Source organism: Engraulis encrasicolus, chromosome 2, assembly GCF_034702125.1.
Source record: "Engraulis encrasicolus isolate BLACKSEA-1 chromosome 2, IST_EnEncr_1.0, whole genome shotgun sequence".
NCBI classification, from domain to species: domain Eukaryota; kingdom Metazoa; phylum Chordata; class Actinopteri; order Clupeiformes; family Engraulidae; genus Engraulis; species Engraulis encrasicolus.
In genome coordinates this window covers 39,144,533-39,169,007 of record NC_085858.1, presented here as the reverse complement: position 1 = coordinate 39,169,007, position 24,475 = coordinate 39,144,533, and the positions used below count along the sequence as shown (strand labels likewise).

The 24,475-nt window shown below is 43.9% G+C and overlaps 1 protein-coding gene across 1 annotated transcript in view; it reads left to right on the top strand.

Moving 5' to 3' along the window:
- Window positions 1–1,481: 1,481 nt before the first annotated feature.
- Window positions 1,482–24,475, top strand: part of LOC134438769 (uncharacterized) — a 37,283-nt gene continuing 14,289 nt past the window's right edge. The window contains exon 1 of the mRNA XM_063188421.1: window positions 1,482–1,631. The gene's annotated coding sequence lies outside the window, so the exon portion shown is untranslated. The remainder of the gene's footprint in view (window positions 1,632–24,475) is intronic.

The window sequence follows — 24,475 nt, the reverse complement described above, 5'->3', positions numbered from 1 at the left end:
GTGTGTGTGTATGTGTGTGTGGAGCAACAAGCTTGCACCCTTATCCCACATACACTTGAACACACAAACCTTTAATCTCTGCCAATATTTATTTATAGTGTGTGTGTGTTTGTTTGTTTGTTTGTTTGTTTGTTTGTTTGTTTGTTTGCAATGTAACTCACAAATCCACGCACATAGTTTTGACCAGTATTACCGTGCATCATGCCACAAGCTGATAAAATTTTGGTGATCTGTGCTGGCTTGGTGGAAATGCGCTCTACTGGACTTTTGAGGCAAAATGGATGGTAATATACTATGATTGGATTGTGCATGATCGCTCCCCCATATGTAGCATGTCATCTCCACCATATTGCCCTTCACCTGTGACATTACCTGACAGTAAGCACCAATGAAGAAACATGATCTAATATACAGTACACACATACACATTACAAACTAGGGCTAGACTGGTATTCTGACATACAGGGCATTTTCCCGGTGGGCCAACAGTCCTTAGGGGCCGTTGATTTTTTTTTTTCCCTTAGGGACTTGCCTACAATATAAATGGGGAAATCAATTGGTCCATCTTTTTAATATAGGCAGTGGACTGAGCTATTTAACAGAAAAAGCTGGGGGAATGTGTGCAGGACTAGCCAGATTATCATCGACTTTCAAATCTCTTCGAGACTTGGTATGACCAAGACCATAACAATTAACCTTTCCCAGACGGCATTTCCCAAACGGCCTCCCTTGGTTTGCCAATGGTTTTTTGCTTCCCAACAAAGTAGGAAGGGTTCCCAATTTTTCGGGAGCTCAGAAAGTACTTGCATTGCTCTTGACCTGACTAGTAGCAACGCTGAAGGTGTTGCGTCACTAGGAGGGCACGGCCTGGCTAGTGCAGGGCTAGTCTTACACCAGAAATGCCCTGGCTGTTTTGATTTCAGTCTAGCCGTCTCAGAAATGACATCTTACATTTGCTTTATTTAGAGGATAAGAAAATGAAAAGAAATTGAGTGTAAAAGAAGACAACTTTTGTTTTGCAAATAATGACACGGCATAGAAATAACTGTAATAAGAAAACAATGATATGGTTACTTTAACTTTATTAGGCTAATGGTAACTTAAGTTTGGGTTTTGAGTTTTTTAATTATTAATTCATAATTATTGACAAGTTCAAACATGATTAATGGAATTGCAGTAAAGTGCAAAAAAGACCAATGCATAACATACTATACAGTATGTTATGAATTGGTCTACTTTGTACTTTACTGCAATTCCATTCATCGTGTTTGAATTTAATGATAATGTTAATCATTTAATAATAACTGAATTAAACATACCACGTTATGTAACTTATGTTGAGCAACAAGCTTGCACCCTTATCCCACATACGCTTGAACCACAAACCTTTAATCTCTGCAAATATTTATGTCGAGTCAATAGAGGTTTTTTAGAGGTGCTGTACCCTGATTTTTTTCTCACTGACAACCAGAACTGAATGGCACCTGTTTTTTTCCCCCAGTGGATGGTACATAACTGGCAAACAGGCAAAGGGGTAGCCAAGAGAAACATCGTTCACTGCGATCTGCAAATGTGAAGAGAAGCGAAGAGAGACCATGATTGACTGCTGACATTGTTTCGCCCAGATTATGGTAAGAGTTTTAATGGCATATTTACAATACAGTAAAGAAACATGTAATATTATAGTAATATTGTAGTACTCCCTGATGGCAACTTTTCGCATATTTGTTACCTAGATTGCTTAGTCATACATTGTATAATAAAATAAAATAGTAAAATAAGCTGATATGAGCCGGCAACTGCATCCAACTATTAATGAAAGAAATCTTTCTAAACCGAAACAAAACTAATCGAGATGTGCTGATATCTGAATGCTGTTTGAGTCAGTTCGCATTTGGTTGAAATAAATTCAATTCAGTCATGTGCGTGTGAGAAACATGAATGAATAAATGAAGCGAAGGGACAGCACTCTTCAGATTTCTTCTTTGTTTATTCGCCCACAAACGTTTCGGGCAGAGCCCTTCTTCAGCGTGTAATGGCATAGCCTATTTAGGCGATAGTGTGAGCGCGTCTTCTCCACTTTTTGACGTGTGAGAAACATCAAATATGTGTCCCATAAACATACAGTATTTAAAAAGTACAGTTTTTAAAACAGGTATATGTCAAAATAATATGCCTTATTTTGAAATACATTTTTTGTTTTCAATGTCATGCCATGATGATGTAACTAATGCGGCCCGCTTGAGATCACATGGGTTGTATGTGGCCCCCAGGCCAAAATGAGTTTGACACCCCTGCCCTAGGCAATTTTTTGTCCATTAATATTGCTAGATTTTCCATTAATAGTTTGTCCGCTAATATTGCTAGAAATCCATTGCCAGGCTAAGACTATGGTGGGAGAGGGTCACGTAAATATTCCAAAGTCCAAAAGGGGGTCCCCACTGAAAAAGTTTGGGAACCACTGGTGTAGTGGAAGGCGCATGCAACATAGTGAAAGGCACATCCAACAGAAAAGCATCAGCAGCTGCCAAATCAAAAATAGTGTACTGTATGCAGTAGAAAGGGGAACTGATCTGCACACTGCTTGCAAAAGACTTCATTTATTGGAAGCAACATTTCGATCACAGACACACGCACGCACGCGCACACACACACACACACACACACACACACACACACACACACACACACACACACACACACACACACCAGGGTTCCCACTGGTGCTTGAATTCCTTGAAAATGCTTGAATTTCAAATGTGTGGGATCCCTGACACACACACACACACACACACACACACACACACACACACACACACACACACACACACACACACACACACACACACACACACACACACAGCCAGAACATATTGAGCTTTGCACCTGGATTAAACATGTTCAAGAGGTCACAAGGTCCACTGTCAATAGCCTATGCACGTTTTCCAGTCCAAATAACTGTGTTTGACTCAGACATTTTGACCAGAGCCCTAACTGCCCTTTACACTACACATCAGTCAGTAAAAAAACAAGTCAAGTCAAGTAACTAGTCAGCTTTTATTGACACTTACTCGATATGCACAAGTCATACAAGGAAAATGAAATTACGTTTCTCTCTATATGCCATGCCAAGACACAGGACTGACATTTTACAGACTGACATAAAGTGCAAGACAGGACAGGTAACAGTGATGGACTAGTAACAATAAGTGATTAATACCGGTAATAAATACAAATCATTTAACATTTAACAAAGAATGTTTAGAAAAAAGACAAGATAAAAACTGAATGGAAAGACATTACTATAATACATTACTATAAGACAAAAAGACATTACTATAATACATAACTATAATAGTGACAGTAGCAATAATAACCGTAGTAGGCTAATAATAATAGTTACATACAAAAGTGGTGAGATTTGGGGTAGGAGCATGGTAAGCAGTATGTTGTATTGTAGTATTGTTCAAGTGTGGTAGTGCAGGAAGGTGCAAGTCACATACTGCAGTTCAAGGGAAAGGGGAATGTGGTCCTTTCTTCAATGGGGGGCGGAGACAACAAGCAGCGCTGGTGCTTTGCATGTTGCAGGATCCAGGCAGTTCTCGTTAGTGGAGGGTGGGGGGGGGGGGGGGTGGACTGAGGAAGTGCAGGTAAGGTGCAAAGGTGCAGTCACATGGTGCAGTACCAGGGACGCAGATAGCTTTTAAAAACTGGGGAGGACATTTTCACAACCAACCCTCCGTCAGGGGGGGGGGGAATTATTTTATTATAATACACTGAATATCATGTTTTTATTGTTAGTGGCCTATTCATCTTCCTAAATAATTGTATTTGCTTTAGTAGCCTAGGTCTACTACATTAACAATTTTTAAATCTTGATTAAAAAAAAAAAAATCACAAATGTTTAAATCGCTCCAGCTTCTACTCAGAATGTGCACGAGTCTCCCACCAAGACCCCGCCCCAGTGCGCGCTTCTAAATACACCTCTCCCATCCCATCAGCAAGTGCTACTTTACCAACCAATTCAACCTTTAAACAGGACAACTGTGTCAACACATTTCACGTTGTAGGCTACTAATGTAGGCCTACAGCAGGCTAGCAACAGCGTGGTTTATCGCTGTAGAAATTTTAAGACGACCAGTCTCGCGGTGGTTTTGCATGTAAACATAACTTGAGTCCAGGTGCGGTTTTGGGGCATGTGATAGACTAGCCTATTGGTAAGCAAGAAACTGGGCAACCAAGTCAAACTACAAACTCCAACTCCGATGAAGTTGGGACGTTTGGTAAACAGTGAATATAATCGAAATGGTATCATTTTCAAAACATTCAATCTATTCATTAGATGGAGAATAGTGAAAAGACAACATATTAAGTGTTAAAACCGAGAAATAATATTGTTTTGGGGGACATATGTACTCATTTCTAATTTGATAAATCCAACACGTCTCAAAAGAGTTGGGACGGGGATCAGTGAATTTTAGTAAACATCCAAATAAGATAAAACAACAAAGAAGAACATTTCAAAATGAATTGTACTGACGGACAATATAGGTGTCCAGGTATAAGATCATCACAGAGAGGCTGAGTCACCCAGAATTAAAGATGCAAAGGGAATAATTACCATAGTTATTACATACATTTTTGAATTCCCTTTGATTTACCACGATTGAGTGTATATAAGACATATTTTTGTTAATAAAATCATTGTATAGGTTCATGACATCATGACATATATATTGGCTGTAGTCTCACTCTAGCACTCCAGGAATTAGAGCTATTGAAAATTGACCATATTAAGAATGCTTAATGGGTAACACTTTACTTTACGGATCGCTAATAAGGTGTTAATTTCATAGTAATTTCTCAGTAATTTCAGTCTAATTTTATGGTAATAACTGCTTGTTATTAGTAATAACAGCAAAATAACCATATGGTTTCCAGTGCAATTACACTATAATTTCTCATTAATAACAGCAAAAATAACCATAGTTTCCAGTGCAATTATGCTGTAGTTTCTAGTTAATAGTAGGCTAATGGAAACAGCTACTGTGTCATCATAGTAGTTAGGTGGTAGGTATGCTAGTAACTAAACGGTATCAGCCGAAGTAGTTTCATACTAATTAGGCTACATCAGGGCCGTAATGTGCAATATTTCCTCTTCCTATGTTATTGCATAGAAATGACCACCCAAGCATCCTTGTATTATTTCTGCTTAATTACCTTGTAAACAATTGAGTAGTTATATGGAAATAAGATAGAATCAGGGCCGTAAAATGCATTATCACCTATTCCACTCAATTTTATGGAAATTACATATTTTCATGGTCTTAAAATGTCTTATTTCCACTTCATTACTTAGTTATTATCATTTTTAATACAATATAGACTAGCCTACTATGAAGTGATTCAAGTACACAGACAAACACATTGTGTGCAAAACTTTATTTATTTTTCCAATCAGTTATGAGATTCATGTTCACTGATGTGAGGTTGTCAATCTGCCAGCATCCAGAGGAAGTCCTGTGATCACAAACAAACAAACAGAGGAGTCAACTGCACGACTGGTTTCACCACGTCTATTTTTTAATGTTATCAATTCACCATCGCTAAATCGGCTTCTCAAATGCAGTACCATGTTAAATGCACGTTGTAAATCTTCCTCAGGCTGACATCGTTGCTGATTTACAAAAGCAAACTCTAGCTAAGCTAGCACCTAGCTTCAGTCATTGAAAACATGGTGGGCAGAGCTAGCTAGTGGTTTCCATTGTAAATGTACTTCTGTATGCCATTTCAGCACAAACACGGCTGATAAGGCGTGTTTGCAATGCATACAGTTAAAATCCTTCAATGCTCAGAGACGAAATGAAAGCAGGTTAAAGCTAAAACTACATTAAGTTTGTTGTCAGGAAGCTTACCTTGCCTGGCTCTGCTGCACTGAAGTTGAACTAGCTCGCGGTGGCGGCGAGTCCTGTTGTTGCTAGGCAACGAAAGGTTGGTTACTGCAGAACAGAAGCGTCCCAATCAGTATACTTCTGTACTTCAAGCACACTCGTTCTAGTTGTACGCTGCCCGCTCTGCTTTCAGTATGGCTCAGAGACGCTGACGTTGTTTAATTGAGTACACTGACACACAAGGGTGGAGTTTGAGACGTACAACAACAGAATGCTTTCGCACGCAGGCAAGGTGAGCTAAAATGGTCTTGATGTTGATTTCATCCACCTTCAATCGTCAAATTACTTTAGCCTTATGCAAACATGTTTTATGAGTTAGTGTTAGGTTTATGTTTGTTCTGGAAATGAAACGGCATACAGAAGTACCTTTACAATGGAAACCACTAGCTAGCTCTGCCCACCATGTTTTCAATGACTGAAGCTAGGTGCTAGCTAGAGTTTGCCTTTGTAAATCAGCAACGATGTCAGCCTGAGGAAGATTTACAACGTGCATTTAACATGGTGTTATATCCGTATAACTCCGAAATAACCACACTAGAGCGTGGCTCGGGCCGGTTTTTTCTGTCCGAGCCCGGCCCTCAGCCGACAGAAAAGTGATCAACCCCGACCCGAGCCCGAGACTAATTAAAATGTTTGTGTCCGAACCCGTCCGAAGCCCGAGACCACTGTAATAACAACAGAACCTGTGCGCAAGCAATATTTTCTATGTGGCCTCCTTCATACTCAAAATAGCACGTGATAAATAGCCAGGATAGGGATGAGGCAATTTGCTGTAGCCTAATTTAGTTGCGCACGCATAGTAAGTATAAACACACGCATACATGTGACAGCGCACCTTATGTTTCTTTCGGTTAGACCAGAGATGTTGGGTGCTGTAATCAAATGCATGGGAGGGGCGTGAGAGGATAAGAAAGGCGAAAACTAACGAATACGGTTTGGATGCAGTCAGCGCGGCTATGGACGCATTTGTTACGTTACTGTTAGTGCAAATAAATCCCCGCGAGCCGGTGAAGATGCCACTCCTTGCCGTTAAGAAGGATGGGCTATAAGTTCACCCCGAAGAACAGTAGCCTGTTCGGCCCTCCAAGAGAGTGTCATTTCCCTGATGTCCATGCGGTCAATATAAAATCAGGAAAGGTTGCACGCGCATAGTTACAACTGTAGGCTACAGTAAAAGTGACAAGAATTAAGAACCTACGTGAAGGACATGAAATGTCACAGCGGACAAAGTAGTAACAGGAAACCTCTTCGCCCCTACCTTAGGCAACTCCACGTAGCGTGTGCGTCTTCTTTAATCCATATTATGCTCCTTGCTACCCCTTGCTGGAAATGTAATCCTTGGCGAGCAATGCAGTGACAAACTTCGTCATTTTATGTTCAACATTTAAGACAGCACCGAAGGCATGCTAAAACATGGCCTACACTAGGCCTACAACAAAATACCACGCGTTCACTGACAACTGTATTTGGCGCTTATTAAGAAAGCAAGTTGACTCGGCATTCCGGCTGACTGGGAGTGATGCCACATGTTGCCACTGATAACTGACGCGTGCATACAGCCAATAATAATCACTCGCACGAGTAGCCTACCAACATTTTCATTTATGCATAGGCCTATTCAATTACTTATTTTTAATCACAAAACTGCTGTTTGCATGAACTGAAACGTTTCCTCTGATTGCTTACAATTTTCACAATGTCTGTTTGGTTCAAGCCCGAGCCCGACCCGAGTCCGACAGATATTCTATTTTTTTTGTCCGAGTCCGGCCCGGCCCGTCGGGTTCCGACCCGGCCCGTCGGGCTTCGGTCGGGTTGCCATGCTCTGAACCATACCGGTGTATTCCACATGCCATGCTGTTTATTGACTGACTTCACGACAGCACGCACACACACTTTACGGCAACTGCCGTTTCAACCACAGTGTCATTTAAAGGGACAGTACCAGAACTTATACAATGAATAAGTCAGGGCTCTCAAGTCTCACGCATTGAGCGTGTGACACACTCTTCAGAGTGTTTTCACACTCTCACACGCCACACATGCGTTTTCACACGCCCGTCAAATTTACTCCCCAGAGTTAAAGTTTTGCCTACCTGCTATTTCAGCTTTGCTAAAGGTTCTGATGAACCCCTGCAGGCTCAGGCGCGCATTACACAACATTATAGGATGCATCAACCTACAGGTGTCGTGCGCCAGCTTGCACAACAATGGTGACAACTCTTTAAAGTATAAAATAAACCCATCCACCCCAACATCGCGATCATAAAAGGTTCACAATAATATCTCCAGTATATTTACACCCCCAGTACATTAAACATTCACAAACACACTTGAAAATCCAAAACAGTAATAGCATATCCCACTCCCAGCGTGCTCAGCTTCAGGAAGTAACAGGCACAGTGTCACAGGGTGACTATCAGGCGGAATCTATAAGAAATGGCGTTGTTTTCCTTGGGAGAGTTTTAGAAGACGGACATGTGGAATCGGGAAACGCACACGCCAGACTAATGAGTGTAAACAAGCGCAGGTGGAGGAATGGGAGGATGGGACTGGTGATTGGTGGTTTTCGGGTGGGCCATTGGTTAAATGTTCAGTTGCCAAACATGACGGGAGACGACTGGGGGGAGAGGAGGACGCAGCGAGAGCGGGAGAGAGAAAGTTCGGAGGTGGAGGGACGACCACGACCCCGAAGCAGGAGACGTGATGCCCGTGAGCCGGTGACCGGATGGGACCAGGCAAGAGCCAGACGATGACTGCGCGATCCTATGGATCCGGACTGCTCGACAGAGGGAAGGGAGGCGGCATATTGCCAGATGGATGCCCGCGACCCGAGCAATGCTATTAAAGCCTCGTTGGATGTCAGATAAGTTACTCATCGTTTTGCCTGGTCGCCATGGTCTCCCAGTTGGAGTCCTATCCAAGATGTGCGCTACGCACTATGTGCATGGACGTTCTCTCCTCTCCTCATCTCTCTCTCTCTCTCTCTCTCGCTCGTGCGCTCTCTCTCCGGTCGCTCTCTCTCCCTCTCTCTTTCCTTGTCGTGGCCCGGCCAGTGGTTAAAACAGTCATATTTCATTAGACTGACTAGGCTACTGATTTCGTTTAGTGTGTTTATGTTTGGGTTGCCGTGCATGAAGAAAGCTGTGCATTCATATTCTTGCTTTGGCACCTCATGTTCTGAGGTTAGATGTAGTGTTGTGATGAGGAAAAAGGAGCAATATCACATTTGTGGCTAGTAGAATAGCTGAATGGCTAGTGAGTTGGGATAACCACAAGTCACAATGGCCAGCAAGCAGAAGAGTTAATGTCAAGACCTGACACACAAACACACAAACACACAAACACACACAAACACACACACACACACACACACACACACACACACACACACACACACACACACACACACAGCTGTGGTTGGTGAATAAAAGTGGTTCATCTCATGTGCCATAAGCAAAGAGCAGCCAAAATGGATGTTTTTATTATTATTATTCTTTGTTTGATCTATGCATTTCCTGAAAAGAACCTTTGACATTTAGTTTATTAAAAAAGAAAGAATGCACTTCTTTGTCCGTGTGTTCATATATCTGTATGTCGTGCAGTATTTCACTGGAAATATAATAATTAATGAGGAAATGTCAGTGCCAGCACCCATCTTTTGCATGGGCCTTTGGGTTTCTCAAGCTGACTTGGTTGTTTTGAAAGGCAATACATAAAATGATGATGATGATGATTATTATAACACACACAAAATATTCAACATATTTTAGTTTTCTTTACTAGATGAAACAAATGTCATAACTAGGCCTATTAGTGCTACTTATGTGTTGTTGTTGTAATAACCGGCCGATGGGCCGTTGGGCCGAAGGTTCGGTGCCCCCCAACACCCCACTCCCACACCCACCCAATCTCACTCCCAACAAACTTCAAAACTTGAGAGCCCTGAATAAGGGAACAATATTCAAACATACGTTTCTCCCCCCCTTTCGAAAACCCGAGTGGGGCTAACAACCCCAACCTTGAGTGCAAACTCAAAACCCCATAATACTGCTACTGCGTTACATAGTCCCCAAACCAGGCCGGTGGGGCCCTCAGTCTCTGAGGGCGTGCTGATGCAGGCTGATCACCCCCGTCCGGCAGTTGGCTGGGTGAGGCCCCCAGCCTCGGAGGGCTTGCCCGCAGAGCCGCTGCCTCAGGGGGTTGGGCAGACTGACCCCCCCAGTGGTGCCGCCGGTGGTAAGGTCGCCTCCGGTGGTAGAACCGCCTCCGGTGGTAGGACCGGCTGGCCCAGCCCAGATGTGCGGCCGCCTCAGGAGCAATGGGGGGCCCAGTTGCTAGGGGCCCAGTCAGGCCGCGCTGGATTGCCATGTGTGGCTGAGAGCGCTCTGTTGCCGAGGGAGTGGTGACCCGGTGTAGGCTGTTTGCGTGTCAGCGAGTCCCGTCACTCAACTTGTAAGTGGCCGGTCCCAGCCGCCTCTCCACCTGGAGTGGCTCCGACCAGTATGACTGCAGCTTATTCTTGCGATGGAGATGTTTGACCCTGACCCAGTCCCCCGCTGACAGTGAGGAGGGTCGCACTCTGCGGGCGGCGTCAAATCTCTGTTTCATTTGGGCCTGTGACGTAGAGACCCGCGCTCTGGCTTTCTCCAGCCCCGGGCTCGCTTGGGCCGGGCTCGGCTCCGCTCTCAGACAGTCCAGCGGCTGTTTTAGTTCACGCCCAATCATCAGCAGAGCCGGCGACACTCCTGTGGTGGAGTGCTTGGACGCCCTGATGGTTAGGAGAGTTTGGTTAAGAGCCTCGTTGAATGTTTTCCCCTCCTGCAGACAGGCTCTGAGTCCGTCCTTGAGTGTTTTGTTGAGTCTTTCCACCCCGCCATTGCTCTCTGGGTGGTAGACTGCTGTTCTGATGTGCTTGATGGACCGCAGCGCCAAGAACTCTGTGAACTCCGCTGACGTAAATTGCACCCCATTGTCCGTCGTGATGGCACTGGGAAGGCCTCAGCGTCTGAAAAGGATATCCAGGCGGCTGATGATGGTGTGTGAGGTGATGGAGGTCAGTGTACAAACACCTCCGGCCATTTGGAATGGAGGTCATGTACCACCAGCAAGTAGAGCGCATGCACCGGCGCCTCGTGCAGTTCCCCACAGAAGTCTGCCTGGAGGTGTTTCCAAGGCGCGGATGGCTATGGGGTTGGGGTGAGGAGTGCAGTGGCCTGCTGGCCCGTCTTCCCACTCAAGAGGCAGCAGGTACAGTCGCGCACCAACTCCTCTATCTCAAAGTCTATGCCGGGCCATCAGACTGTGTCCTGGCAAAGCTGCTTTAACTTGACCATCCCCGGGTGTCCTCTGTGTGCCATGTGTAGCACTCTTGCCCTGAGTGTCTCTGGGACCACGGCCCGCTGGCCGCAGGCAAGGCAAACCGACCCCCAGCACGAGAGCTGATCCCTAAACCCTTAATAGGAAAGCAGCGCATCGTCCACTTGAGCCGGCCAGCCGTTCTGGACGCATGCGCGGAGGGCAGTGAATGTGCTGTCCTCGGCCGAGGTCTGTTGCAGCTCCTCCAGGGTGACTATGGAGCTCAGCGGCATATACAGGATGTGGACCCAGTCCTCCTCGCTTTCCATGTCGGCTGGCCTCTCCCTTGTCTCCTTTGTCAGGGAGACCGCTCTGGACAAGAGGTCGGACACTGTGTTCGCACGCCCAGGTATGAACTGCAGGTTGAAGCTGTACTGGTTGAGACGGTCGGCCCACCTGTGCAGCCTCAATGGCTTGTGGCCCGAGCCTTGGGTCGCCAGCAGTGTTGTCAGTGCCTGATGGTCGGTGCGGATGGTGAACGCTCGGCCATAGAGGTAGACATGCCAGCGTTCGCATGCCCACAGACACGCCAGTGCCTCTCTTTCCCCCACCGAGTACTTCTGTTCTGCAGGCGTGAGTGCCCGCGAGGCAAAAGCAACCGGGCGTTCCACCCCCCCATGGACTTGGGAGAGTACCGCCCCCAGTGCCACTGCCACCCCCGACGCATCGCAGGTGACCAGGGTGGGAGCGTCCAAACTGAAGTGGGCCAGCGTAGGGGGGGACGTGAGCTGCCGCTTAAGCACCTGTACCGCGTCGTGACAGGCTGGGGTCCAGTTCCAGGAGGTGTCTTTCTTGAGCAGCTGGCGCAGAGGGGCCGTCGTGTCTGAGAAGCGGGGCATGAATCGGAGGTAGTAAGCCGCCATCCCTAGGAAGGATGCGACCTGCGATGGGGACTGTGGGTCAGGCAGTGACAGGATGGCCTCCGTGTGGGACATGATTGGGGCAATGCCGTCCCTGGAGAGCCTGAAGCCCATGAACTCCACCTCCCTAACGCCAAACTTGCACTTCTCCGCATTCAGTCTGACGCCATGCTGCTCAAAGCGCTGGAAGACTTGTTCCAGGCGGGAGTCGTGTAGTGCAGTTGAAGGTGCATGTACTACCACGTCATCCAGGAAAATGGAGACCCCCTGTATGCCAGCCAGGATGAGTGACATTACCTTCTGGAAGCAGCTTGGGGCTGATGACATCCCGAAGGGCATGCGTTTGTACCTGAAGACCCCCACGTGTGTGATGAACGCTGTGAGGTTCATGCTGGCTGGTGCGAGAGGTACCTGTAGGTAGCCGTGCCGCAGATCCATCTTGCTGAAAACGGTGGAGCCATGAAAATGACTGGTGAGTTCTTCAGCCGTGGGCAGGGGATACTTGTCAGGGATGATGGCCTTGTTTACATCTGTCAAGTCCACGCAGAGACGCAGTGCACCCCCTTTTTTCCTGGTTATCACCAGGTTCGACAACCACGGCGAAGCGTCGATGGGTTCGATTACATCGTCCTCCAGCAGGCGGCGTAGTTCGGCCCCCACTGCGTCCCGGAGTGCCAGGGGAATGCGCCGCATTGCTTGGATCACTGGGGCTACAGACTGGTTCACCGTAGGCTGGTGCATGAAGCCTGACATGCAGCCCAGGCCCTTGAACAATTGTGGGTACCGGTCCGGCCAGGCGGCACCCACCTGCAGAACCCGTAGGCCCCTGGCGTCGGTCACTGTGAAGCCCAGCGCCAGGAACAAGTGAAGGCCCATAATGTTGGCCCCCTTCTACGTGATGCAGAACTCAGCGTTCAGAACAGACTGTTGGTCATACCTGACCGGGAGACGGGCAACTCCCATGGTAGCGATGGGGGAGTGGCCATATCCTGACAGGGGCTGTGTTGCTTTCCCCAGCGGCACATGTCTAAAATGTCTTTCGTAAGTGTACTTGTTCAGGATTGACACTTTAGCTCCTGTGTCCACCAAGAGTGGAATCTGTGCTGCCCCCACCTGGCATGTGCAGAGTTTGAATGCGGGCAGGGTGCTTTGCACCGAGTAGATGGGGACGGGCCCGGATGAAGAGTGAGCTGTTTGTGAGGGAGAGGACCGGCAGAAGCGTGCAATATGATTCAGTTTATTGCATTGGCGGCATCGCTTACCCTGTGCAGGGCATGAGGGGTCTCTGGCTGCATGTTGTGAAGAGCCACAGTTGTTACAGTTCTTGGGCCCAACTCTCTCTGGGCTGCCTGTCCACTCTCTGCACGTCCAAGCTGTCCCTTGCTTCGACAGCGGCCACCTCGGCCTCCGTGCCTGTGTTCAGAGCCGAGGAAGACAATGACGTCACTGGATGCTGCCCAGCGCGGCTGAATTTGCGCGCCTCAGATACGGCTGATTCTAGCTGTTTCCCGATCACCAAAGCCCCCTATAAGTCAATTGAGTCTGGCTCCAACAAGAGTCTCTCTCAGCTTATTGCAAGACGTTTTCTCGATTAATTGGTCTACAATAAGTCCATCCTCCAGAGCCCCAACATCACAGTGCTAGTTCACGTAATGCTAACACAAACTGAGCCACACTCTCACCGGCTTTCTGTGCCCTCTAACGAAACTCGAACCGGTGCATACGCCGACTTCTCCCCGAGCTGAAGTAAGTCTTCAAAGCGGCTATTGCTGCAGCATAAGCAGTCGTACCTTCTTCCCTCTCTTCCAAAGACAGCGAAAGCGTCATGAAGATGCGCTGTCCTTCTTGTCCGAGGCAATGGCGGAGGATAGCACACTTCCTTGTATCCTGCAGAGCTGAGTAGCCCACCGCCACTAAATAATCCTCGAAGGACGCAATCCATCGGTCCCAGGGAACCACTGGATCGCCGGGGACGGGTAGGAAGGGTGGTGGAGGTGGTAAATTGAGGGTAGTCATCCTCGTTCGCCAAATGTTATATCCGTATAACTCCTAAATAACCACACCGGTGTATTCCACATGCCATGCTGTTTATTGACTGACTTCACGACAGCACGCACACACACTTTACGGCAACTGCCGTTTCAACCACAGTTTCATTTAAAGGGACAGTACCAGAACTTATAGAATGAATAAGGGAAACATATTCAAACATAACACATGGTACTGCATTTCAGAAGCAGATTTAGCGATGGTGAATTGATAACATTAAAAAATAAACGTGGTGAAACTGGTCTTGCAGTTGACTTCTCTGTTTGTTTGTTTGTGTTCACAGGACTTCCTCCGGATGATGGCAGATTGACAACCTTACATCAGTGAACATGAATCTCATAACTGATTGGAAAAATAAATAAAGTTTTGCACACAATGTGTTTGTCTGTGTACTTGAATCACTTCATAGTAGGCTAGTCTATATTGTATTAAAATGATAATAACTAAGTAATTGAGTGGAAATAAGAAATAAGACATTTTAAGGCCATGAAAATATGTAATTTCCATAAAATTGAGTGGAATAGGTGATAATGCATTTTACGGCCCTGATTCTATCTTATTTCCATATAACTACTTAATTGTTTACAAGGTAATTAAGCAGAAATAATACAAGGATGCTTGGTGGTCGTTTCTTCGCAATAACATAGGAAGAGTAAATATTGCACATTACGGCCCTGATGTAGCCTAATTAGTATGAAACTACTTCGGCTGATACCGTTTAGTTACTGGCATACCTACCACCTAACTACTATGATGACACAGTAGCTGTTTCCATTAGCCTACTATTAACTAGAAACTACAGCATAATTGCACTGGAAACTGTATGGTTATTTTTGCTGCTATTAATGAGAAATTATAGTGTAATTGCACTGAAAACCCTATGGTTATTTTGCTGTTATTACTAATAACAAGCAGTTATTACCATAAAATTAGATAGAAATTACTGAGAAATTACTATGAAATTAACACCTTATTAGCGATCCGTAAAGTAAAGTGTTACCGCTTAATGCATGCAAATGATACAGGGGTGTAACATTCTCCTAAGCACCTGAGCTCACTTGAAATAGACCCAGAAGACATGGGAAACTGTCCTTTGCTTACAGAAGTCAGCAGAAGTTGTAGAAGTCCATTCTTTTTGACAATAATAGAGCATTGCACATCCTGTGAAATGGACCATCCAACTTGTGTTAGTGCTAGCTTCAAAAGTCAGCCTCCGTGATGGCATGCGGATGCAGTAGTGCATTGGTTAAGATGTTCTCACTCATCTGTAGAGTTAAATACAGTGCTGAATGGTATAAATGGGTTTTAAACAGCATGAAAAGCCACTCATGCATTATATTTTGAATGGAGATCTTCGATTACTGCCACATAGTAAGGTCAAATTGCATTCTCTACTATGTTTTAACAGTTTGGCTCCATCATAAGGAACAGCAGGTGATAAAATGGTGGGTTTTTGGTCAAGACCTGTCACACTGTAAGCACTACAGAAAGGAAAACATTGCAAAACATGACAAGGAATACACCCACCATTTAAGCTGGTGAAATCATGTCCAGGATAGGAATTAACACTGTTTTTTATATAAAATCATCTCATCGGTTAATGTATTTAACTGTTAAGTGTTGTCTTTTGTTTTGTTTTTAGTCTTCCTCGACATTTGCTGCCATTTATTGTCACCGTCCCAACTCTTTTGAGACGTGTTGGATTTATCAAATTAGAAATGAGTACATATGTCCCCTAAAACAATATTTTTTCTCGGTTTTAACACTTAATATGTTGTCTTTTCACTATTCTCCATCTAATGAATAGATTGAATGTTTTGAAAATGACAGCATTTTGATTTTATTCACTGTTTACCAAACGTCCCAACTTCATCGGAGTTGGGGTTTGTATATGGTCTCCCCCAGATTAGACATGTTTGATTAAATGGTGATTCTTGAGCTCTTCTGACAACCTTCCTGCTACTAGGCCTACTCAGTCATTTTTCTACCACGCTGCATTTCATATTGCATCCTTCACTTCACCACTTAATGCAATGCACACATTCGCGTTGTAATGCCGCCACTTAACAACAATCCACAGCAGGCTAAATGCATCCAACAGAATGACACCACCGCAGTCATCATTCCAAAAAGGCACTACGAAATGGAGTCAGATGTTGACAGCATAGGCTACTGGGACAATGAACACGACAGCTACCTGCATTGGCTACTTGATTGACAGCTGTCATGGCATGGCCCTACAAACCTGTCTTTTCACTCTAAAACAGGCCCACGACAGAGACCAAAAAAGCCCTTCTGAACAATTAACATCAGTTAATTTCAGCAACTACAAACAGCGTCACAGCGGACATGAACCCATATTGACCTTACCTTAAAACGTTGTCTTGAAAGCTGTCAATCCCAAGTTTTAATCCATGCGTTTCCATCGCCATCGTTCACGTTCCACAGTTTTTGTAATCCACATCATAGCTAGCAAGAAAGGAACTGTCTTCAAGATTAACTAAATAAAAGCAACTGGTCTGAGCCAAAAATGTAAATATGACGTCTCTACTCTTAGCTCCACTTCCTGAATATAGCCCTGTCAACTCAAGCCAATCACTGTGAAAAGCAAAAAGCTTATGGCACTTCAAATCTGGGACTTCAGTGGCTGTTAGCCAATCAAAAAATAGATTTACTGCCATTAACTTCAATAAATTTGCTTCATTCTGCAATACCTCACCACACTGTCGCAAGAATAAAGATTCTATGTCGCTACCTGGTGTCACTGTTGAGTCAGCTGACAGAGCCATTTACGTAGAAAGTGTAATACTGTTTTTTGCCACATATGAAAGTGAATGGTCCAGGGAGGCACTATTTTGCACATTGCAAAATGCAAAGGCAGAAATCAGATATTTTCTCCATCAAAGTGAGGGGGAAGGCTCCAGGTGAATGAAAATCTGGGTACGTCATGTCCCCCCCGTTATCTGTGCCCATGTGCAGTACCATAGGTGCTGTGTGTGTGTGTGTGCAGGGCCGGTTTTAAGCATAGGCCGGCTAGGCGGTCGCCTAGAGCGCCATGTGAAGAAGGGGCGCTGAAATGGCGCTTTCCGGTGCGTATTTTTGCGATATGGAGGTTTTTTTTATGAAGTTGCAATCAACAAAGCGTGGCGAAAGCGCTCCTCACGGCAAAACGCCCCTCAGCCAATAGTAATATCGCTTTCAACTGTCTCTGGGAAGTCTGTGAACCAATAAACAGACAGTCCTGAGAAAGGGGGCGGGATGAGTGACAGCGTGCGATCTATTTTGAATTTGGAGACTCACTCGAGAGACAGAGGGAAGCGCAGACAGAGCAGTGCTGCTCTGCTGGGTGGAGAATTGTTATGTTCTCATTAAACCAGTCATTGCATGATGCAGGAGTTGCAGAGGTTGTTTTGGAACTATGTGATTTAATCAGCAACCGTTTGTGATTATGGAAAGCCTAATAGTTATGAGGCTACTGTTTGGAATTAGAGGGAAAAGAGCTTTGTTTTTGATCTGAGAAATCGCTAGTTAGCATGCTAACATTAGCCAAGTATGCCAAGCAATGAAATCCAAGCAATGTAAAGTAAGACTGGTGCAATGTTTAAAACAATTTTAGCTTCCATATGTCCTTCCATCCACTTGAATAAATTACCTGCTTGTTGTAATCTTAAAAAAAAGTTGTTTCCAGACCAGAATGACATACATGAATCATGTAGGCTAAAGGGCGGGTTATACTTCCTTTCAGTGCCACGGAGTGAGCTTGTCCCAGCCATGATGCAGTTAATTTTGGTTTATGCCCTGTTTTGAAGCGCGGTCTGCGCGATGTCATTTCACGCTCAAACTGCCTTCAATACAAAGAGTAACCTAGACGTGTCGGGTTTTTTTTAGCTTCACAGAGTCGACGACAATGAAAATGAAACATTACATATTTATGTCACGTGCATTTTTGATCGCACTGGCAGCCAGCGCATAGTTTGGAACAAAGAAGTGGCTCATTTGTCGAGGATAGGTCGCACGAAGCGGAATGTTTCCTCGACCTCGGAACACTGTTCAACTGTCCAAATAACTTCGGCTCAATTCGAAACAGCGTCATAACTTGCAAGCGCACGTGTTGTCTTTGGTTCGTGTAAATAAATCAAACGACAAAGCACGGGCAACTTATTTAAGGAAGAGCTCACAGTCCGTAGACCGACGAAGGTTAGAACAAGGAAGTAGCTTGTTCTCTCGACTCGAGGACAGAGCAGGCTGGTCGAGAGGACCAATCAGAGACCTATTTTCGCCCTTCACGCCGTCGCTGTCTGCATTATCCCTGCGTCGAGACACAATTTCGGGGAGGTGCCCCAGAGTACCTGCGTGATGGGGGGGGGCTTCACTCCGTTAACTGCGCGGCTCACTGCATCATGACGCAGGGACGCTGATCTCGAGGCATAAACCACCCTTAACACAGAACCATGCACAGCATGTTTTCATGCTGACACTGCATGAAAAGAGGAATTTGTGGATGAGTTTTGCACCTTAAATTGCCTCATACCTCAAGCCACAGCATTTGCGGCTCCCCCATGCCCCCCTCCCATCCCCTTCTTAGAAGAGCCTTTAATATGTAAATGCCAGTGATCAGGTCGGGAGCTGCCCCAGTCAATTTCAAGTGGGGTGGGGTGGGGTGAGGTCAGGTGGGTGGGAGGGAGTGGGGGGTCGGCAGGCCTGTTTCTAAGATTTTGGGGTCCCTAGGCAACGGGATTGTTGGGGGCCCTAGGGCATTTTTTGGCCTTTTACTAAAATGTGTGTGTGTGTGTGTGTGTGTGTGTGTGTGTGTGTCTGTGTGTCTGTGTGTCTGTGTGTATGTTTTTTCACGCTGCCCAGTGGTGTTTTTCAGAATCACTAACCATTAAACCAGGGGTAGGAAACCTATGTCTCGAGGGCTCTTGAGGCCGTTTTATCCGGCCCCTGATATCATTATAATGTTTTGCAACTTCACATGAAATAGGCCTATGACATATTTTGCAGGCCTAAAGGAATCTTAGAAATTACATTTCCAATGCAATTAAGTTATATTCAGGGGACCTAGAAAAGGTGGGGACTGTTTTAAAGGTGTCTACCTTTAAAGATGTCTATATGTCTATATAGGCCTAAAGGTGTCTATATAGGCCTAAATTTTATGGGGAAATCCTGATTTGTGTTCATAGTACGGCCCCCGGAGGATTTTATGACCATGGTAGGAATTTGAAGTGGCCCCTCGGATTCAAAAGGTTCCCCACCCCTGCATTAAACCTTTCTACTAGCCACAGCTTTGCTGTCAGTGCATTTTATTATGATACTATAAGCTCAGAAATTAAGTTAATCAAACAATTCGATCTGTGCTATAAACATTTAAATGAACCTACAGAATAGGCTATCAAAACAGAATCATCTGAATGATCTTTCTTGGACATACATTTTGAAGTGACCCTTCGAATTAAAAAGGTCCCTCAGCTGCTTTTGAGGAAAAACATCAATGTGCTTGGCCACTCTGGTTTTTAAATGGTATTCTGAACTAAAGCAAGGATTGTTCAAGTTAGTTGAAAATAGACCGTCTCTGACGGTCCATGAGTGATGTAGTATTGCAGACAAGTGAAGCTATTTACTATTTTTTGTATATCATTCTCCCTTTCTCACCCTGTCCCTCCAGTTCAAACACATAGATAGCCCCCTTCTCATTCTCCTACTCACAAATGCACCACTATTTCCAGTCCAGAAATGAGATTGGTTTGGAATCATAGACAGCACAAATGTGTAGCTTATTAAAATTGTTATGCTGACATGCTTTGTGATGCTGTAGGTAGTGTAGATAGGCTATCAATGCAGACCTCATTGGTAGGCCTATTGTCTACACATGCATTTTACATGCAAATGTACTGTATCACTCTCCTGGCATTTCAATTCCATATTACAATTCAAACACATTGATAACCTCCCTCTCATCTGGGGTTGGGGGCACCACCACCATCACATCCAACACACCACACAGTGAAGCTACTTTCATGCGACTCAATCTGATGTGTTGGTCGCCTTGGGGGGCGCCAGAAATCAAACTCGCCTAGGGCACCAAATAAGCCAGAACCGGCCCTGTGTGTGTGTGTGTGTGTGTGTGTGTGTGTGTGTGTGTGTGTGTGTGTGTGTGTGTGTGTGTGTGTGTTTGTGTGTGTTTGTGTTCTTGTGGGGTAGTGCAGGTGCAGTCACATAGTGCAGATCAATCTGACAATCTTATTGTGTTTTGTTAAATGGTGTTTGATTAGTATGCAATGTTCAATCATTTAGGCTAGACAACCCGTAACTCCTCATATGGCTTTCTGGTGTCACCGACATGCAGGCCTGGACTGAGGGAGAAATAAGGCCGGACACTTTTGGCTTAAAGGGCCCACCCTATTAATTAGCTGCGCAGAACTGAATCACCGGTGGGCCCGACACCCTTGTGGGCCCCTATTTTCAGATTTTTTTTTTCTTTTTTTTAAACACTTAAAAAATATTATATATTTTTTATATTTTTATTATATATTTTTTAACATGGTAATGGTAAAAAAAAAAAAAAAAACACTTAAAAAATATTATATATTTTTTAACATTTCTGAAAATAGGGTCCCACAAGGAAATGCCCGGTATGCCAGATGGCCAGTCCAGCCCTGCCGACATGGAATTTGGGCTGTGCAGTATATGGAATTTATATTGTGATATCAATATTGCTGTCAAACAATCTCACATTTCATAATATCGAGTTGTAACAATATTTTCGTCATTTGTCTTTTCTGCCAAACGGTAGGTTATGCTAAGCACAATACAGTACATTCCCCTCCACTTGAGCCATTGCGAGCACAGAGCAGACTTGCTATCCAAAACTCCACTGTGTGTTTCTCCATGATCCTCCACTCATACTGCTGAAGGGAGGGAAGATTGTGAATTGTTTAGCACAATTATTTTTTCTTTAAAGGGGCTCCAGGTAGGATTAAAATTTTAATTAATCACTGTCCCGAGTCGTCCGATGGTTATGTGAATCATTAGTAAGTGAACGATGGTTCTCGCGACCACTTCCACGGTCCGCTGTCAGAAAACCCTGAATGCAACTTTTTGACAGAGTGGTCCAAAGGAGTCTCATGGGAAACACTTTTCACACGAAAAATCACTTTACAAACCGTATTTGTATCAATTTCTGGCATCCCGCGATGAAAAACATTCTCACAGCAAGTTTATTTGAACAGCATTTTTTTTCATTACGATGTAGATTTTGAGCCAGGCATGCCACGGGCACAGCGCAAACGACGTCATCCTACCTTGTGCCCCTTTAAAAGAAATATTGTCTAAAAATATTGTGATATCAATATTGACTCAAATAGTCATGATATTGATTGTCCCATACTTGAAGAGTAATCGAGCAGCCCTATGGAATATTTTCTTTTATTTAATCCATGAACAGTAGTTTTCATGTCTTCTCATATTTGTTTTATTGTTTTTATTCATTGATTTATTTTTAAAATCAGGTCTTAAAATAATGTTACACCTCACTGAGAATTTCAAGTTTCATGAAATTTGTACTACAATGCAAGATATTGACTGTGGTGTAATTACAAGCTACCGGTATGCTTGATTGACAGCACTTGGGTTGGTCCGCTTTGCACCTCGTCGTCAATAAGGCTGAAAGCAGAACTTTGACATTATCAAACATTTGTTTCCTGAGGTATGTGGACTGTTTAAACTAATATATTCTAATAAGCTGCCACGGTCCTTGGCTATCCTCTTTTAATTTTACATAAAATGAAGGGAAAGTAAGTTTGTTAGTTAGGTTTTTTTGTTATTACAGTTTTTCTCAATTGGTTTTGTACATTTCTCAAATCTCTCTCGCAATTTATATTTACATAATATTCATTTTCAAAACAGCTTTAACAAATTAAAAATCTGATAGGCATTTATAAATGGCACAAATGACTTCAACATCCTCCAAAACCAGGCTATAAAGGCGATTATGCTAATTTATGCTGATTATGCTAATAAAAAGTAGCATCCGGCAGTTTCTATGTACTGGGGACCTATACTATACATTTCTATCAAAAAACTTTGGGGTACCAAACATTTCCGGGTTCAATAGGGCCCTGTGGGCTGGCAAGTAGACTAAATGGCAAAACACCATGGATGACCTGCAAAACCAAGTCTCTTGCTCAATCCCCATAGTTTGTCTGTCAAAAGCAAATGTTTGTGTCAATGAACGTGTCAGTGCCAGCAGAATGGTTAGTCATTGTGTCATAGTGTATGGACAAGCTAGTCAAATCGATCTGTCATGTTGTCAATTGACTAGTACACTCTTGAGGATCTTTTCTGAAGCGAAATGTTGTTTAGATTGGATGGGAAATGTTGTAAATTCGACTTTATATTACATTGATCAGATAATACTGTACTAGATATACATTTAGAGTATGACCTATTTATTGACAGGTGTTCTCACTGCAAAATGGAAAAAATAGCTAACTCTAGTTGAGGTGTCAAAATGCGCCCTCTACCACCCCTTTTCACTCGTCGTTGCAGGCCCATGTGAACAAAATATGGAACTGTAAAGCAATATAAATTTGAAACAATACACTGATACCGTATAAAGTGCACTTACTGTCTTGTGAAATTCTAGGGAAATATTGTAATTTTGCGTGGAGCATAATTATAAAGGGCACATGAGGCATAGATTATAAGGGGCACATGAGGCATAGATTAATGCAATGCAGTACAGTGCCTATTGTTGTATTGCATGCCTGTATTCTCTTTCCCTTCTACTGCCTTTGATGAGAGAGTCAATATTTACCTGCGAGCAATTTACCAATTCAGATCACATTTATAGACAAAAATCCAATGGAAATTATACAGTGCTTAACACATTATGTCATCTTGGTAAATCATTTTGCATGTCAAGACTTATACTATGACCTAGGGCCAAAATGTTTTGGGGGGTGAGATAGTTTTAGGTATTCAGTGACAAAGCTTTTTGAGTGATAAGACAAAAGCAATTGATAACGTGCGAAAAGACTGAGAATTTTACACACCCATGGCATGGTGGAGGAAAGCATTTGCTTTATTCCGAAAATAATGACAAACTGATTTAATCATGTGCACAGGCACCAGGAAGTGACAATTGAACAAAAACTTTTGTGAATTATTATTCTGTTGTGAGAAATGTACAAAACCAATTGAGAAAAACTGTAAGCAATTCTAAATCATTTCAAATACCTATTCAGAAATCCCACCGAATGTGCATGCATTAATCATGCTCATAACATACTGTATGTAAATTACATGTTGTCTTATGGGTGATAAACAAATCGAAATATAGCTGTAATCGTGTATGTGTCATTTTTAGAGTGACTTTGACAATGGGCGGCTCTTCAAGTAACACTGCGGAAGAAGACCGCCTCCGTGAGGAAGCACGCATAGCGAACCAACAGAAATGGGAGGCTGAGCAGGCAAGATGTAGAATGGAGCAACAGCAACAGCAGATTCAAGCACAAATGAACAGAATGGAACAAGAAAGTCTGCGATTTGAACAAGAACGGTACAGAATGGAACAAGAGAAATATCAATTATACCAAGAGAAAACGAGGATACAAATGGAAAACCAAAAGAGAGAGGAACTAGAGAGAGAGAGGAGGTTACAACAGCAACAAGTTGAGGCGGCCCAAAGACAAAGGGAGATGGAGGAGAGAATCAGAATTCATAAGGAATACAAAGTGCAGGAAAACCTTGAAGAATTTGTCAGCATCACAGATTAAGATTTAAGTGATGAATAAGAGCATTGAATGAAACCCCAATTCCAACCCTGTTTGAAGGGATACTTGCATCAGAATTCATTGCAAATGGGCACGTACACATGAAATGAATGATACAGTAAATGCTTCAAATGTTGGAATTTGTGAAAAATTGTGACCCCCAGTATGATGAAATCTCAGAACAAATAAAAAATCCTTAACAATACAACACATATGCATTGCTGTGAGGTTATTTGATTGAAAATGTCTCTTAAAATCTTGGGCATATTGGTGCCACTCCAAGTAGGTTGTTCAGCTTGAGTGCCATGAGACAATGTAAGAATTAAATTAAAGGTGCAAGCGACGTTTGCGGTTCCTCGCACAATGTTTTTGATCTTCATTTGCAATCCCTCGCTATAGCTTAAGGGCATGACATTCCACCACATCACAAGCCCATGAATGAAATCATTTGTAGCAGATAGACTGTGAGCGAGAAATCCTATCTTGC